The 15,497-nt window shown below is 45.9% G+C and overlaps 1 protein-coding gene across 7 annotated transcripts in view; it reads right to left on the bottom strand.

The window, feature by feature from the left end:
• The window catches only part of tncb (tenascin Cb), a 70,657-nt gene that overhangs the window by 31,498 nt on the left and 23,662 nt on the right, over positions 1 to 15,497 (bottom strand). For 3 of the 7 annotated variants that reach the window (XM_040195583.2, XM_040195585.2, XM_040195586.2), the window contains exon 1: positions 9,175 to 9,747. The exons of 2 other annotated variants lie outside the window; for them this stretch is intronic. The gene's annotated coding sequence lies outside the window, so the exon portion shown is untranslated. Of the gene's footprint in view, positions 1 to 9,174; positions 9,748 to 15,497 lie in introns of those variants that run through there. 2 more of the 7 variants (XM_040195584.2, XM_078087071.1) reach the window with 1 other exon arrangement.

The following is a 15,497-nucleotide window of genomic DNA, read 5'->3' as shown; positions in this document are numbered from 1 at the left end:
CACACCCACGCGCACACCGAAGCAGCCACACCACTGTGCCCAAGCGTCACAAACTAGGGATTAAATCAACAAAATGGCCAGAAAATTGCTTTGAGTTGCTGCGAAGGTTTTAGTTCTGGGCGGGTGGTTGGCTTTCTCACTTTGAAGGCTGGCTGCTCTCCACATGGACGTCTGAGCGAGGCAACCCTGAGAGACCAAAGCGCGCTTTGTTTGAGTATGTGTGGCTGGCAAAACTCCGCTTTATCCACAAACGGATGGGGACGAGAGAGCCCCACGGACTACGAGATGAAATCTGATTTGACTCTTTCTCCTCTTGGATGCACTTTACCGCTCTTTAATATGAATCAGTACAATGACAAAAAGAGAATCTGAAACAGAGAGCTGATCCCCCTGTTTGGACTTCCTTCATGAGCACCATGTGGCCCTGGCACTGTGCGAATGCTGCTGGTTGTTGGCAGTGCAGACACAGACTTGATACAATCTGACTGTCGCTGCTTTGTTATTGCCTCATTTGGTTTTGCTGTATAGTTAGCTTCTCGAAAAGCAACAAAAGTTGTTGCCCGTCTTGTGGTAAAATGTTTGGCGCGTTTTTTCCCCCGAAAAAAAACCCTGCTGGCACGCACACACACAATCGGTGCAACCGATCTAAATGACCCTGTTGTGAATCAGCAAAACACTCTTAAGTTTTCCACCTCACACAGTGGAGAGCTGGAAAGATCCACTTGGTGTTAACTTCTAAAGTGATTAGGTCTCAATGCTGTCAGGAATGTTAAATTGATTTTATGGTGTTGTTGTTGTCTTGGGATTAAACCCGTCAATCAAACAGCCAAACGGGAACCGTGACCTGACTCTAAATGTAAATGTAACCCTTCCCAACCTAAAAAACTATTTTGATGCTAAATTCACAAGAATTAATTAATGAAATACCGTCTTTGTATTAGTAAAACTACTCTGAATCAACCGCACCAACATAAGTTGAAATTCTTTAATGTGTGTTGGAAACAGTCCCCTCCAAAGAGCTCCGGGTCGACATCCACAGAGAGTCGCCTCGGTACACAAGTCTTCTCATGCATGCGGATATTAAATTGATGTAATGTAGAAAACAGTAGCAGTAACTTACTCCTGCCTTGTTGTGTTATCCTGCATGTTGTGCAAGTAAAGAACCTTAAACCTTGCGATATATCAAGTGAACACAGTCATTTCACACAAAGACAGACAGGGCATCAACGGACAAAGTAAAATAAGCGCAGTCCAGTCAGCACAAATCCCCATGAGTTACTGTCGCATCGCAAATATTGTATGGTCACTCAGCATTGCTCATTGACATTGACCAGCTCCATTTCAATGGAAATAAATCAGCCCCTGTTGGATGATTACTTTAGCAGCGTGATCCTTTCTTTTCATCCTAAGATCCTGAGGTTTTACGTTCAGTTCGTTGAGAGATTGACGGTCAGACTTTGTGCCTGGGGATGCTTTTATACATAAATCTTTCCGACTCAGCCTTGGCCCCATGCTGCTAAACGCAGTCGTTACCGCGGTTCACCTTTGCTGAGATTACTAATTGGCAGCTTTCCCATTGCGGGGAAATCTGTGTTTATCCGTTCAGCCGTTCGGAAAAGAAAATGCAGTTTGTTTTGGCAGTAAAGAAAGGCGAGTGTTATCCGTAGCAATGTGGGGCCTGTCGTTTAAAAGGAAACCTATACGGGCTCTCAATGCTTTTAATGAACGGAAATGAAAGCACGGATGGACTAACAATCTGGCGGGCCGAGCATTTTCCCGATCGACCGACATAACTGTGTTTTCTGTGTCTCAACGTAAAACACCTCCTTCTTTTTGTTCTTTATCACATCTTTAAATCCTCTCGGTGTCAGTGCCTTCATTCAGCAGGGCGTCCTCAAAAATAGGATACAAATAAAAAAAGAAATACACAAGGGATGCACGTTAGAGATGTGTGCCAACGTAAAGACAGAATGTTAATAGCTACGGACTTTTCAGACTATTTAAGGCAATCGCTTCTCTGGCAGCAGCATCTATCATCTGCGCTTTTACTGTGCTGGAAAAAAACATATTATGTCCTAACATTATAATATAAAACAACTATAGGAATTATAATAATATATTTCTTGCAAAAAACCCTTTTAAGTCATTTTAAATGCTGTATGATGTGTGTCATTATGGTTGTAAAGGGTTATGGATGTGGATATAAACATAGTGCTCTAAGCAAATGAAGTACTATGCTTGTCAATGGCATTGTAGACATGAAAGTGCTATTTAAAATACAAAAGAAAAGAAAAGAAAGAGTGTTCCAACCGCAATGGGATGTGGGGGGATTTCTAAACTAAAAACCACGTCAATTAAAAGAAAAGAAAGATTTGCCAACTATCACTGGATAATGGCAGCCGTGAACGTGAACAGACAACGCAGCAGTCGACTCACAGCTCGAAAACAAACAATCTAGATAATGAAGCAGCGTGCCCCCGTTGGTGCGTACAAAGCTGTAAATATTCATCGACTTCAACTACAACTCAAGTCCCAGGACTGTATACTAACCAGGTCTAATAGGATCCGCACGCTTTCTTTTGATTTCTGAACAATTTATCAGGCTTGCCTAGTTTTGTGGGTCACCCATGACAGAAACTCAGCTCGCCTGCTTTGGTACCGTATCCAAATCTGGGTCGATAAAAAAGACTGAATGCATTACTGTCTGGAGCTGTTTTTCCGTTGAGACACCGTGACACAGTAGAGGAAAAGTGACCAGGAAATGGGCCTCTGTCACTGACACCTACTGCCATGTCAAGAACCACGGAAGCCCACTTTAGAGTTGCCATGTGTAACACTTCCTGTGACAGAAAGCCACACGCTCCAAGCCGGCGCAGCTTCTCCCCTCAATCTAGATTTATAATAATTAGGTTAAAAAGAGGAAGTCTGAACCCCAATTTACCAGCAGCTGAAGAATACGTTAGCTGGCCAGTGTACGTTTTCATAAGATTTTTTGTTTGACTAAATCCAAAGTGGCAGAAATAAGAAAAGCACAACATTTGTTTACTTGTTGTCCTCCCAGCTGTGGAAGCCAGTGCAGACCTCAACCCCAGCAGGTACAGTGCGCTGGGTCTGACCTGTGTAAACGGGACCAACAGAAAGTTTGCTGATAAGGCAGGACGGATCGGAATCAGACCCCTGGCGTTTGCACTCCCAGCAAGTACAAATTGTTAACTGCCAAACGAAGGTTGGTCTTCCAGATCTACTGCTCCTGGTAAAGAGGCCCTCTGGTGCCAAACACCCAGACTATGAACATACACAGACCGTGTGCCTTCCACAAGAGGATAGCCAGGAGCCTCCGATGACTCACTCACCTCGGGGTATGGGGGATGTTAAAAGACCAGATGGGCCGGTTAGCATGCTTGTAAAGAAATACATAGGCGTCTTTGACATAATCTCAGCACTGTGACCTCTTCACCTTCTTTGCATTGCACATTTAAAGAGCTCATCTGCCAAAGAAGCACATCTGCTGATGAACATGTTTATCACACTCAACTTGCCTTACAGTTGAATAGTGATTTAGATCCTGTGTCTCTACCAAGGTCAGAGCCAGAGAGATAGGGGGTTGCTGAGGACAGCACTATGATGGTGAGTTATAATCATCAGACACAGAAATGTATTTCCAGGAAGAGGCACGGCCTGAGCTGACTGCCCGACGCGCAATCGATGGTGCCGTTGTTGCATGGCAGAAAAGGTTTTTCATATTGTGATCACCTCGTGCTCTGCGAGACACATACTGTGTTTCTTCTCCTGCACTCTAAGACAAATGCGTCTGTCGCTGCTGAGCTGAACTAAACTCAACCCCACAAGGCAGTAAGGAAGGAAGCAGACTGCTGAGAAGAGTCTGGAGAGATGCAGCAGGGTTTGGTCCCAATGTGGCGGCGATGTGGTCGGGGCAGGACATCAGCACACAGCTAATTGGGTAAAGACAAGCCTCCTCTCGGTCTGCTGCTATGTCTTTTGGACGGATGCATATTTCAAAAGCAGGTTAGGTGCCAATACGATCGGTTATTAAAAATATAAGCTGCTGTCATAATAGTAATAGATCAAATTACTAACCCTAATATAAAAGCAGTTATTAATAGTAACTAACCCATCTCTCTTTAACTCATTGTTATGGTTCAGTGTTTGTGGTCCGCTGATCTAAGATGACAGAACACAGACTATTTGAAATTTGACCATTGAAGCGGCTAAAATAAATTAAAAATAAATGTTCCCATTAGCAATTATATGAAAACTAGGTTCAAAGTTTAAAAAAACTTTTCTTAAAAATGAAGAGTGAATTCCTTTGACAACTTTAAAATGTACTAGCGTTTCTTTAGTGTCGTTACAATCTATGATCCAAATAGATTTAGAGGATTATTTTCACTAACGTCTAGATGACACAAATGTTCTGCTCAATGTTGTTGCACGGTTGAATGTGAATGTATATGTAGTTAACATAATTATATTTAACTTCTCACAAAGGTCCTTTGCCTTTAACAGTATAACATCAAATTTAACACATAAAAGTATAACATATTTCTATCCCCTCTCACGCCTGACACGAAAATCAATAACGCATCTGAATATCTCCACGACAACCCTATTTACAGACAGTAAACAACTTATAACGATTTGACTTGCTAAACAGATATGTAATGGGGGAATACACTTTTTGTTGATGGATGTAAGGAAGGTTGGTTCCATCAACCCAAAGGCTGTGCTCATTGGCTCTGCGCTGTGACCCCATTGGGTTTGATGACACAGATAGCGGGGCACTGGTGGGGGTTAGTGTGTTCACGGCTGATAAGGCAGACGGGGAGGCTGGGTCTGTGATACAAGCAGAAAACACTTATCTGGGTACTCAAAGAGAGCGCTGTGCCAAGGCTGAGCCCTATCGTGCTCACAGAACAGCCAGAGTGCTTTGGAGCCAGAGCACACATGTCTGCTCATCAGCCTGACTGATACCACCCCCCCAAAAAGTCCATTTCCTTCAACCAAAACCAATTTCCGACTTTGACACCGAGATACTGAGAAAATGGACACTGAGCGAAAGGGTGCGCTCAGTGGGTCAATTGCGCAGCACACAGTCAAATCTCAATTTACTTTTTACTGCATTGTGATTTTACTCGCGTCTCGCCCTCAGGCCCGTCGATATCCTTTATGGCTCCTTCCCCCCGCGGCGCCTCCGTCTTGCGCTGCTGGTCTCGTTGGGTCCAGATGGAGAGGTCGGAGGCTTGTTCATTGTTCATGAGCTTTTTAACATGCCGTGGTGCTGGCGACCTACTGTTTATTAGCCTAACCCCCTTATGGTGTGCAGACTTGGCAGCCCCATGTGCAGCCTTTACAGCACGTCCACCTGCTGTTTATTCCAGACAATCGAGTAGCCCACCCGCTCTACCTACTTCACCCCTCGGCTTTCACACTGCGCCGCAATCACTATGAAAATCTGGCTTGTGTCCGGCTGCTGCCTGTGTAGAGGTATTGATGTCGACTTCTGGGACTCGTCTAAACTTACCATGTAACTAATATCTTCCCTCTCAGGTAAACAGCTGCGTGGCGAAAGCCTGAATCTGCGATCTCAAGGGAGCGTTTGGCTTGTGACTACTCGGAATTGGGTATTCTCAAGGGGCCCCAGCAGGACAGGTATCGTAGATAAGTACGGAAATTGACGATGCGTGAATCCCAAGACGTACAAACTAATGGATACTACCAACCAACGTTGTTTGCTTTCTTCTTTTGCAAGAAAAACTATTTTCATTCTAGAAAGCAGACAATCACACGTTTCTATGCCTGTATCTTTGACGTTTGAGTCGGACAGTGACTAAAATGGTGCAGGCATTGAACGTTTTTTTTGATAAACTCCAAAGATTGCTGAGTAAACAGGCTTTTCAAAGAACTTTACACGGGGTGTTTATTGGTTACTTCCATTTACACAGGATGGAAAGGTTTCTCTCTCTCTACTCTAAATGGAAGCGAGCGTGTTGGCTCTGATACCCGGACATCTGTTTGTCCTTGTCTGTGATGAAAGCCTGAATCGTGTTGCGTGTCCAAATTGGGAGTGCCTTCCATTCAGCCACTTGCATGAGCCTAATGACCCCTGTCCCCCGGGGTCGGCTCTTCATTGGCTTCCCCGCTTTTTAACCATTTTCCCCAATTTAAATTGTCTGCCCCTCTCTAAAGGACCCCCATCTCGTTCCAAGAACATTATGGGCTCATGCATTCCAATGTGTGATGTCACTGGTGAAGGCAAAGTGTCAGTGCGAAGATAATCACATTTGATTATCTATTGGATGCCTCCAATGAAGGGTATGGCCGATACAAATCCTGCACTCCACAGCTCGAAGACTTTCACTCTATTCCCGTCGCATATTGGCCTCTGAGGAACATCTAAAACCATCTGTAATGATTTAAAAACTGAGATTCTTTGAGGGGTTCCTTTGTGTTGTGGTGATGACTAATCGTAATGGGCCCGAGTGGAGCGCAGGAAAACTGTGGTGACTTTTATGGGGACCATTGGTGCCTTACAAACATTTAATTGTACAACAAAAGGTAGACTACCTTTTCATGCATTCCTATTCCGTTCACGGATTCTTCGTCTGTGAAACTAATTTTTAAGCTGGTGATGCTGATGATGAGTTCAAGCCTGAGGTTCGCACAAAGCCTGAATCGCTGCAAACTAAATTTCTGTTTTACTGCCTGACGCTCATCTCTTAACATTATACCTTCCGTTTCATTGTGCTCAATGTGTCTCTTTACTAGATTCAAGGTATTTAGAGTCATCTGGACCACAGGTGGTCATACAAACCAGGCAGTTTAGCGCAGGTTAAAACAATTTCATGAAACACCATGTTGTCTCAGCAGAAACCAGGGACACAGTAGAAGAAAAAAAAGAGACAAAGGGAAGGGCAAGAGAAGAGGCGACATTGAGAGTCTGGATCTCCCTGAATTAAAGATGATGTTAATTTAATCCAACCCTAAACTACGCTGCATCTCTCCTGAGCCTCGCCCAGCGTGGGTCATCCGAAAAAAGTCACCATTACTATTTGCTTTCAATCACCAGCCAAGGAGCTAAGTGGGGTTAAAGACAGTCACCCTCTCGGACCTTTGTGGGGAATGGAGCGTCGGAGGGGAACAGCTGTCCAAACAAAGGCCCGTTTCACACTCATCGTTATGCAGACCGTCACTGTCAGTCGTATGGCCAGCCAAAGCATCATGAAACATTAATGCAATGGAGCCTTCGCTGCCGCCGACAATCGGCCGGTAGATGAGAAAAAGGTCCGTGTGTGATATCTGAAATAAGTAGAAAGGAGCCAAAAGGCAAAGTATGAAAGACGGACAGAGCTGAATAGGCAAACCTTAAGTCGCAGCTGCTTCATTTTGTCCGCATTTCCTCATCGCACACAATTACCATCCGGCAGACGCTGCCCTGGTATCCTGTGGGTCTCCTCCATCACGGCCCACCTTATATCTTAGCACACGCCCACTTCTCGCTCTCCGCCGACTCACCCGCTGACCCTCTAACCCTCCCTCGCTAAGACTTACACCGCGAGCGTGTGATTTTTCTGCATACAACTTCAGGGGTATTCAGTGTGAATCGTTGAGCTCTGCAATGAATCCTTCCTTAAAGAACCTTTAACCTACCGAAGGAACTTCAGGCTGGAGGCTTGCTCACTCTGGCAAGGAAAATATCTGATGCTGCAAACTCCTAATTGAGAACTTTTAATGCAGTGCATTTAATCCAATGCATTATTGAACACACCCTTTCTCAATTCAACATACTTACGTGTTTTGGCACAACCAGGACCTCGTGGAGGGTGATGTTAGGAAACTTCATACAGAGCCGTGTGTCAGGTTGCTGCCTCAGTAGCAGAAATGTCCTTTGCTACTGTTGCTATATATTATATGCAGTTCACCATTACCCCGTTATCTACATTTGTGACGACAGAGGCTGCCGTCCAGTGAGAGTCACACCACCTCACTTTTATTTTTTTACAATTTGTTTGACAAATCCGATGGATAGAAGGAACATTTCTGCTGTCAAACCCCCACATCAGCGAACACCATCTCATTTACTGAGCCGTCAAGCGTTCTCTCTCTCTCCCGTGTCTGTGTGGGACAAACAAATGTAGCTGACCTCAAGATAGAAGACTGGGGAGCACATAGAGGGGGACAGCCATGCCTACGTCTGTGTGTGTGTGTGTGTGTGTGTGTGTGTGTGTGTGTGTGTGTGTGTGTGTGTCTCAGTAAGGCTGCCAGTTTACAGCCGGCAGTGTGAATGCTGGAGATCTGGGAGAGGAACCAACCAGCAGCATCTAATACATAGCAGCTGTCTGTCTCCAGGGTTACACAAGCCTACTGTCTGCTGGCAGCCATGAAGTGTACAGCTGGAGCTATTCCGGCAAGAGGCGCATACGGACACACACGCGCGCACACACACACCCGCGCGCGCACACACTGACCATACCCATCTTTCCGATCAGCACCAGCTTCACCGCAAGCAGAACCATTCAGTAGATCGTCACAGATTTCCGTCCCTGAAGGGATTACCCTTTTTTTGTTACCTGCTTTAGTAATAAATGGGAAATAGCCAGCCAGAGAGAATACAAACTTTTACAGTAAAACATAATTGCCTCAGGGTGGAATTCAGTGAAGTGCAGAAATTCAGCCGGTCTCTGAAGCCCTTCCTTGTAAAACATCAGGTAGATAATCAGAATCTGCTCTGATGATTTCACGAGAGGTGGGTCTCCATAATAGACACAAATAATTACGTTATAAGTTAACTGAAATGTAATTCACAAAATTAATTTTTATAAAAGAAACCATATATTTGATGCTGTTGGAGAGAATACGTGATTTCATGTCACTCGCTGTGAATAGCTTTTTTTTTTTATGAACAATTATAATCAACAGGAAAGTGACTATTGTCCTGCCTTAAATCCCTACAATCAAATTCATGAAAACTGAAAAAAATCTCCAGAAAGTTTTGATATTAACTTAAATAAAAGAGGAAACATGCACAGTGAACATGGTTGAAGTTCTGAAGATGTTCAGCTTTGCATTTCTTTTTTCCTCAACTAAAGCCCATTCATCCCATTCATTCTGCTCCCATTCAAGCACACCGTCTCCGTGCAGGTAAAGAAGGTGACCTACCTCACGAGCACAATGGTCACGGCTCCTCCGCTGACTAGAAAATGCAGGCAGAAGCGGGCGTTGAAGAGTTCCTTATCAGCCAGCCCCGACAGACGCTCTCACCGGTGTGTGTGTGTGTCTCTCAGAGCGCTGACAGCTCTGTCATCTTCCCTCTGTCCTCTCACAGTGTTTACTGGAGTCTACCTAGAGAGCCGGCTGATGTTGTGCAGCCAGTGAGAAGAGAGAGACGGAGAGCGGCAGAGTGAGGAAGAGAGAGAGAGAGAGAGAGAGAGAGTGAGAGTGAGAGAGAGTGAGTTCCCTTTCTCTTAAACAGGAGACCCTCTGCGGTCAGACTCCACTCCCACCTACTGCTCTCCTAAATGCCCCCCACCCATTCACCCTCTCCACAGCATTGTGACTGAAAGCGAAGGAGCTGAAACGGGACGCCTCAAGGCTGGAAGGGGAGAGAGTGACTGAGAGAAAGAGAGTTAGTAAAGGAAAGGGGGGTTGGGAAGGGTGCCGGGTGGGGGGGGTTGGTTAGACCATTAGCAGCAAATTGAGGCAGGCAAGCCAATAGCAGGCCCGATATGACTGAAAGCAGGGCCGGCATTAACACAGCGTTTAAGAACTTGAAAGCAGCGAGTGGAGGGGGAGACTGATGAGGATGCAGACGGACACTGAATGTTTAAGAAAATGATCAATGCTGCCATTTGTTGTTGTTCTGTATAGAAGGCGAGGTCACACCAAGTATGGCGGTTCAACCAAATCTGTCTACAGCAAATATTTGGTCCTAACGCCTTTAGACATATTGACTACTCTGCGGTCAGGCTGGGTGTTTGTACTCCATTATTGTTATTAACAGAAGAAACGCAGCACCGGGTAAATGGTAAAGGTCTCCAGTCAAACAATACCTGCTACCAAACGCTGTGTGTTACTGAATTTGTATTTGTGAGGTTTTGCTCAACAACAACACATCCAGAAGCTGCTGCCTGCCCGTTCGCGGCTCTCAGAGGTGGCTGAGCTATCAGCTCGAACAGTGTTAACAACGTCGACACTGCTCACAGAGCAAGCGGTGTTAAACTTAAGGGGAGTGCCACAAGGCGGGCTGGACCCCCACACACAGTCCCGTTGGGCATGAAGCTTCCACGCCGGCCGCTGCGTGAAGGATGGCTCTGTAGCATAATGGCTGCAGAGGTTCACGTTCATTCACCAAATGGGGATCAAAAGAAAGAAAGATATTGAGTGAAAGGCTTATTGGTACAGTTATCACTTTAATGTTTTTCAAGAAGCCTGTTTGGTGAGCTATGGCAGGCGAGCTAGTGAGATGCTAAATACCCCACTGGACCAAAAGATGTTTAGAACTTTCCGTTCCCTAAAAGATCCACACTGTGCTGATGTTTCAACCCCACTAACAGCTCAGTGACTGCACCTTTTCATAGATACACATTTGCTTTTTTGAACTTTGGTGTTTTGAATAGCATTAGATATAAAAATATAAAAATGTGGTTCCCCCTACAGTACGTCATTACTGTGAACTGGATGCACTCTGAAAACCTCAAGGACAATTTTGTCCCTAATGGTACGACTACCAAACGTGGGAAAGACAACTGAAGAAAAATCTTCAAGTGTTGGCGAATATCCCAAGACTGTCAAGCTCATCGTGTATTTCCAAAATCTGGCCTTGACTTGGCCAAGAGACAAGATGCAACAGGCCAAAACGTGTTTGACTTTTTTTATTGGGTGAATCCACCAATATGACACAATAAAAAAAAAGCAATTTTAGTTATGGTTGTTGGCTCCCATCTTGTCTCTTTGTCTAACATCCGGCACCAGCCAAGAATCCCTTGTGCATGCGTGCGCAATGTAAGAGAAGGTGCAATATACCAGTTATGACAACGAGTGCACTGAAGAACAATCACAGAAAGCAACAGCATGTCGCTGACAAAATGTCGACAATAAATGCAATTCAAAAATGGAATTTGCTATGATAGAAAGCTTGTGGATTAGCATTGGAGGTCGAGATGTACTGTGGAAATTGCATTCTTGTTTGGCTGTCACTGGCCCGACTGGTGGCGCCTTCGCCACCGACTCATCCATTCGTCTGCTCAGGCGGCGACCACCAACCTGAGACACGGGATCCAAAAAGCCGCGTCAGCAACCGTCTCTTGATTGGACTTCGCTCGGGGTCCCGACTGTTGGCTGGTTGTAATTACCAGCCGTTCTGCCCTCGAGATCGTGATGTAAACAGTCAGAACCGCCTTGAATAAACACCAGAACAAAGAGCTCGGGCAGATCCTGCGCCACACAGGTCCTATCGACCGCTCGTTCCAACGAAGAAAACGTGCTCATCAAAGAGCGGAGAAATCCACATCAAAAGATGTTCCATTGGAGCCAGCGGAGGGCGGCGTGACTCTCGTGAAGTCAGAATATGATCGCACCGGGCTTTGCTGCTGGCGCTGATGATGGTGTTGAATCATAAAGACCTCCACAAATCTTCACAAGTCTTTTTGCTTCACGTATCACTTCCTGAGAAAACTTTCTAAGTGCTAATGATGTGGATCCAAGGGAAACAGGTCATTTGGAGGCCAAATAAATGTATGTTTTCATAACTTTTGAAAAGGCCTTTGGGGAAATATTCTTTATCAAACGCCCCGCGTGTTGATGAAGATCTGGGTTCTGTGAGGAGGAGATTCATACCGAATGGCGGTGGTGAGTGGAGCTTTTTTCCTAGCAGGGGAAATGATCCTCGTCTTGCTGCTGAGAGCCGGTAGCCAGTCAGGCAGAAAAGATCCTCTCTAATCCCATATACAGCACAATGGCACATATGTACCCCGGCTATCGGGTGATAAAAAGAAAATTCAATGACTCCAGGGGCCCTAAATTCATTTTCATCTCCCGCTCCCAAGAGGGAGGGAGGAAATCTATAAGTCTGGGGGCATTTAATGACTTCTGGCTGTAATGATCATCATTTAGATGAGATGGTGGACTGAAAGCTCGGCTATGTATAGCACCTGTTTTAAATGACAGTTCATGTAGATCCCCCGCGCCTCTCCATCTGTTCCTGTTCTCACCTTCCTGTTGCTCCCTCTCACTCTCCCTTCCTTCCTCCTTCACAGCCTCGCCAGGCTTTTCGCAGAGAATTGCTGTGGGAGTTCTCTGCCTCCCTGTTTGCGAAGGCGTACCTGTTCACCGACTTTCAGAGCAAGTGAACTGAGCAGGGGTTTGATTTCCCTTGGTGACGCCTCGTATACGTGCATCCTCGCCTGTCATGCGATTCCTGCCGCTCCTGAAAGCCCGGGCGTCTGCATAAAGGAGCCAGTTTTACCTCCATCAGAGCACAACGATGTTTGTTTCATCGGCTGTCATTTGACACACACACACAGAAATACTACGATGATGTGGCGAGGAAAGCGAGGTAGCAGGTTACAGCGTGGATATTGCCCGTTGACTACAAAAGGACAGGGTATTTTCCTACGCAACCTATTTCAAATTCAATTTATGAGCTGCAGGGTGCAATGGAATCAATTATAACAGAATATATTTAAACTTCATCAGGGCGCCATATATCTCACTGCTTGGAAACCTAATCGGGTGGCAGCAATAAGAGAAGGGAGGTAAAAGGTGCCTGGAGCACTTATATAAGGTCTTCTAGCCGTCGTATAATTGGTGGCATCAAACTTGAAGGGAAGGAGACGGATTCTGTGGGAAGTGAGACACGTTCTGTCAATGACAGTGAGACCTAATTATGCTACGGAGCCTTGGAGGATCTCAAGGCGGGAGGACACACCACCCGCCAATGGGTGTGTGTGAGCTCGCAGGTGACCTGGAAAGACCTGTATACCTCATTAAAAATGAATCAGAAGGTAATAAGGGCCCCCGCTCCCACTCCTCCCCAGCCCGCCCAATGTCTGTCCTTCATCCATTATGCAGCAGCGAGGTGGGACGGTGTCCTCGGGGAGGGTCACTCGGACCAGGACCCGGCCCGCCTCCTCGTCCCCGAGCGGCCGAGGCCCTTGCCTGAGTAATAATGAGACAATAACGGGGTGGGAGGCGTAATGTAGGTGATGAGCACCGAGGTGGGGAGTCCAAGTGGAGCCTGCTATCGGCGGCCGGCCTGTGGCTACAATAAGTTAAACGAGGGAAAAACAGCCTATTAGTGGTTATCCATAATTCATAACACCGGCAGGAAAGATGGGCCCATTGGATGGCTTTCAAGATACAGGCAGACACCAGGGAAACCAAACGCTTGTGTTTGGGCTTTCCTGCGGCTGTTTGCATGGCCACTTCCATTGTATTTGTCAATAAAATGACTTCTCAAATAAGGAGGGAATGTAGTTTACAGATCAGAGAAAAAGACCAAAGGTCACCGGTTGGAATCTCTGACTGCAGAATCCTACCACTAAATGGGCACACACATTCGACACAAATCAAATTGAGATCAGTAGGTGTCTTTACATGGCTGGAGTCAGGTTTAGCAAAGAACTGGAGGAAGTGGAACCGGACCAGCCCTGCCTAGGATGCTGAGGCAGAGGCGATTGGTTGAGGCAGGGCATTGACCTTGAGTGGTTATATGTCAGGATGAACCACAGGACCTGAACATGTCAGGTTAGCGATACCTTCAGTGAGCATCCACACCTCGCCAAGCCCAGCGCTCGGCACGCCATGCTGTCCGCGTCGTAGCAAAGTGTACGAGAGGCCTTATCGGCAGTAATGGAGCCCGATCGAGTGCAGCGTAGCGGTGTGCGACACTGAATGAGCAGTGAGCAACATACAGCTATGGTTTGCCCTGAGGGGAATCCCTGTGTCAGCCAGTGACCATCTGGACTCTAAAACAAGCGAACCTGTGAGTTGAGGTTCAAATGCTTCCAGTTTGATTGCTGGCAGGAGGAACAAGATGAATACAACTTCTAGATGGCTGTGGTTTAATTACTTTTATATTGGGTACCGTCCTTTAAGAAATGAAAAGATCAAAGCATTTATACATATAATAACCAAGTGGTTTTTTTAATGTAATATTAATATTACATTATACAAAACCACTTTGGGTTTTGCACAACCCTACAATGGGTTTTTCTTTGCATTCTCCAAGGCCAACTGTGCTTACTGGAACTGTAGTAGGGCGTCACAGTTTGAGGTCTGGGAGACCCGGGGCGTTCAAAAGTGACGCCAAGAACCACAACCAAGCGTCAGTATTGCCGAGCCGGGATGGAAACACTTCGGACTTTCCGTCCTAAAATGCTGCAGAGACATGCTGTGGATGGACTGACTGGTTAAACATCGAACTAGGTGTATTAAACCCCCCTCCTTAAAGGTTTAACAGTGTTGGAGATAAAGCGTGTAGGTGTGAGATCCCCTGCACGCTGTTGCGCACTCGGCTCTTTGTCCAAACCGTAAGCCAAAGCAAAGGAGTTCTCAATAGGCCACACACAGTCACGACTGCTGCACCCGTTTGTAGAAATGGCCAATAAATGTCCACCACACGGTGTCAGGAGTATCTGCGGTGTGGTCCCTGACCTTTGACCTTACAGCAATTCAGCTTTTGTGTTGCTACAGTTGGCGCCCTGTTTCCCTCTGACTGCCGCCTGCATGTGACAACTGCTGGAGTCCCCCACGCCGACAGCACGCACGTACGTTTACTCTCTGGGTTTGTTTGATTCACAAGAAATGCGAGAATATAAGCAAGCGTCTGATTGAAATGCCACATGTTAGCCAATAAACGCCAACCCTGCGCTCTCGCACAATTATGTATATTTGTCTTTTTTTATGAAAAATGGATCCCTTAACCACTGAACAACAACATCATTCTATAAACAAAGCTCTGACAGATTGTGTCGAGACAAGCCAGTTTCAGCTCAAATGAGAATTACCAGCGACCTGATTTCACTGATGTTAAATTATCCAAACGGTTAGCTGTTCAACCAGCAATAAAAAATGAAATTACAACTTCAACTCAGTAGCCGATTTAAGAGAGAAGCTCCACGATCGGTTTGGAAAGTGGAATTTGGTGTCCTGTTCATTCCCAGGCAGCACGGAGCAGAATGTATTAGTGAGACCCGGGGACCTCCTGGGTGAATTGACCCTCTGAGACCTGACCTCACCCAGCGAGAGAGCAAAGCCTCACTGGGACACCCAAGTGAGACCAGGTTACAAGACTATCATCTTTCAACTCCTCCGTCCTCCTGTCGGCGCTGACTGGTCTTCTTAAGCCGCCAGAACTACCAAAATGTATCGTCGACTCAGGTTCTATTGAAAATATATTTGTTTTGACGTATCACGAATACGTCTCTGACGTCCTGATGCACAGTGAAACTTGCTGCCTGTGTCCTGGTAATAGACAACATGGA

The sequence above is a fragment of the Gasterosteus aculeatus genome, chromosome 13 (genome assembly GCF_964276395.1).
Source record: "Gasterosteus aculeatus chromosome 13, fGasAcu3.hap1.1, whole genome shotgun sequence".
In the NCBI taxonomy this organism is placed as follows: Eukaryota; Metazoa; Chordata; class Actinopteri; order Perciformes; family Gasterosteidae; genus Gasterosteus; species Gasterosteus aculeatus.
Note: the sequence above shows the minus strand (reverse complement) of the source record. Positions and strands in the feature narration are given on the sequence as shown.